The sequence below is a fragment of the Rhynchophorus ferrugineus genome, unplaced genomic scaffold, assembly GCF_030347505.1.
Source record: "Rhynchophorus ferrugineus isolate W39M unplaced genomic scaffold, kcgeb_rfMv2 rfM5, whole genome shotgun sequence".
In the NCBI taxonomy this organism is placed as follows: Eukaryota; Metazoa; Arthropoda; class Insecta; order Coleoptera; family Curculionidae; genus Rhynchophorus; species Rhynchophorus ferrugineus.
Genome location: NW_027472584.1, coordinates 7,275,475 through 7,279,238, shown reverse-complemented (window position 1 = coordinate 7,279,238; position 3,764 = coordinate 7,275,475).

Below are 3,764 nucleotides of genomic sequence, written 5' to 3'. Positions count from 1 at the left end.
TGGGACCTTCCAATCGTTCATTGTATTCCTGCTGTGAGCGTACGACTATAACCGAACGTAGTCGAACTTGGACCACCCACATCTTATATGTAAATTCTCAAAATTACATTAGTTAAGTTTTTTTGCCACCATTTGCAGTGTACTTACTTACAGAGTGATCCTTTGGACCCACCCAAAGACCGATGCTAATCTTTCACATCCCTGAATAATCTTTTAATTTTCTCAGCTCTTTTTCAACGCCGACTTTTATTTATTATTTGTAATAAAAAAAATTGTTTCTAACAAAGGATTTTTTCTTACAGTATCTTTCATAAGAAAAAATATTTTTTCAATTAAAAAGTATAGTTAAGAATATACATAGTTAAGAATATAATTTTTATTAATTAAAAATAATAATTTATATGTATTGTCTTAATATACAAATTAAATTAATTAAATTTTTATTTACTTGTCACCATCACAAAAATATTTCAGTAATATCGTTTTGTATACGTTTTGCCTGAACGTTATACGAATCATACACAAAATGGTAAAAACATCGTTTATTGATTCAATTAAAATAAACATTTTAAATAACAATTCTAATTAATTATGATATTGATAAGTACATGAAACATTTTAATAAACAAATTTAAAGAATTAAAATGCTCATACTATTATTATTAATTTATATATTACAGGTAACTATTAAATAAAATAAATTATTATGATGTAATCATAAATAAATCGTAACAGTAATAAATATACAATTAGGATGTATACAAATATAAAAATAAATTTTTCTGTTTTATATTCTTATTAAAAACAGTTTTAATCAGAATCTAAAACTTTTCTTTTAAAAAACTATTTGACTTCAATATGCTTTAAAAATATGTTCAACATAATTAAATAATTATAATAAAAAAATGTCATATATAATTTTTAACTGCTTCATGTTATTATATATGTTTTTATATTTTATAATATTTTGTTTAAAACAACAATATTATATTTTATAGTGTCAATAAAATATAACAGTTCTTTAAGAGATAATAATAAATGCATCAACTTTTATATAGTTTGATTATTAAAACAAATTTAATTACTATTAAAATCTGCAATTATATCATTCAAAATAATCTAGAATTATTGGGAGTTATATCTAGAAATAAAATTAGGTAATATGCGGTTTAAAAAAAGTTTATTCAGGCAATACGTTCGAGAATAGGTTCGATCTTCGCCTAAAGTAAACAAGAAAAGACGAGAACTAGACGGGGAAAAAGATTCGGCATCTGATTCCGGAAGAAAACAGCTTTTATTGTTTGAGAAAACATGCCATCGTATCAGTTTTTCGATGTTAAATTCTAACAACAGTTCTTAGAGACGGATATAGATTGAAAACGTAGGATATTTTTGAGAATGTTCCGAAAATCGGATTATTAAAGGTTCGTTACATAAAGTAGAAATAATTCGTGAAAGTGCCCTTTCGCCATCTCTTCAAAGTGTAAATTTCTACGGACTTATTTTCATTTTATAATACCTGGAAGTGATTGAGAAAAACCCCATTTCGAAGAAACCATGAGTCTGACCATTCCGGTATTTTAAAGGGAAATGAAAGCCGTTGTCGTTCGGTTCCAACAACTATACGAATTATTGAATGCTGGTTTAGATATTCTAAAAGTATCTTAATTAAAACCCGGCCACAGGGTGGTCGGTCGTATATAATAAATATGTGATAATTAGGATACTCTAAAAATAACTATTTTACGTATCTGTGTTGTTTTAAAAAATATCAATAATAATGATTTTAATATACTTTATTTTGTGAATGGAAAATAAATTAACTCAAAATTAAAAATAATCCAGAACAAGACAACAAACTTATTTATGATCTAACTCTAACCCAAAAAAGATTGTGACAACTCTAGGATTACATATGTAATACGTCAAATTTAAATGTTTTTTATCTTGGTTTATTAAAACAAGTTATTTTAACATTTGCCGTCTATAAATATATGTATTTTACTGGAGTTTTTGCGTGTATTTTATTGGAATATTTTTACTACTATGTATACAGTTTACGAGGATAGTTTGATAAGTTAGACTTTTTGAATGACATATTTTTTCAACAAAAAGGTGTTTTGTTGCTCAACATAATCTCTCTTTAACTCAATACATTTCGTTCAGTGTTTTTCCAATTGTTTAATTCCTTCCAAATGATAGGTTTCCTCGAGGCTATTAATTAGGGATTAATTTCAGTAATGAATTCTTCATCGACCTAAATCTGTTATTACCCAGCTAATTATTCACGTTTGAGAACAGGAAATAATCGCAGAGGACTAAATCTCGTAGCCCAATTTATGGACTTTAGTTATGGTGACTACACACGTGTGCACCCATGCATTGTCTTCTATTTCTATTAATACCCAAATATTCCTGTAAAATATTATGTACCGTGCATATTATGCTCAGTTGAGATGCCTACAGTCTCAGCCACCTCATGTATTTTAATTCTCCAATCGTCCAATAGTCCAATATAATTCCGTGGATTTTACCGCGAATTTCTGGCATGAAGACCTCTTTTGAGCGACATGAATGTTCGCCGTTATTTGTGTTAGTACGACTACAACAAAACTCAGTAAACCACTTCTTAACCATTTAAATTGTTTGGTGCAGTCCCCGTAGTAAGCCTTTCCTTGGTTTCAGTGTTATGGTCAATAGCTATTAAACACAAACTATATGACCCAACTTGCTCAAAATTTCACAGTAGGCTATTAATAGATGATACCATGCATTAGTGCTACGAGGGCAGCAGTTACTAATATTCAAAAACTACTGCCTTATCAAGCTGTCCTAGTAGTTTAATTAAAGTTATTTATTTGTAGGCGTTATATTTTAAGATATCCTTACTATCAACTAAGATTTATTCGAACTGAACTTACTCGGGGCTCAGAACCTACCATTCCTGAAGGTCTTATCCAGCTAGTTGGATACTCTGACAGGATTTGAACCCTCAGCTATCATCACCACTAGGAAAACCTTTTTTAACTACTGCAGCTGCCAAGTCACGTCTACCGTCAAGTTATTTATTTAAATTATTTGCGTTATTTTTTTGAATTGAAAATAACCTATTTTTTAGCTCAGAAACATGACACATTCTAAGTATTTAATACCTAGGCGGAAATTTGTGAAAGCCTATTTAGGAATACTTAAATTAGTGTTAGGAATAATCGATAAAGTCGAAAATATTGTTTTAAGCAGTCGAGTTATAAATCGCATGTTTTTATATTTTAGAGTCTCCTTTTTACCAACTAAGGTTTATCTGGAGTGGACCTACTGCTTAACGTTCGCTCCGAACGACTCGCGATTGACCAACTTGGAGATCATCTCAGAAACATCCGGTCTTGTCTAGCCTGGTTACTGATCATTTTCTTTGTCAGATTTTGCACTGTTAGCTTAAGTACAATGACAAATATAAATTTACGACCATGCCTTAGCAGGATTCGAACCCGAATTATCGCAACAGTAGGAGGACAGTCATATCGCATTGAATCCTGCACCAAACAAGCCGGCTGTTTGTTCATTTTATATTAAAACATATTAATTCAGCGACCAAAGAGGAAAAAGAGGAAGAATTGACATATCTAACACATAAATCAGATTGTATATATCATAACATATTTCTGTCCTTCTAACTTGCCCATTATATTTGGCTATGTGTCATAATCAACATGTAAGTCAATAAATCCAAATGGGAAGTATGTTTGATACGTTCACCAGTGTCC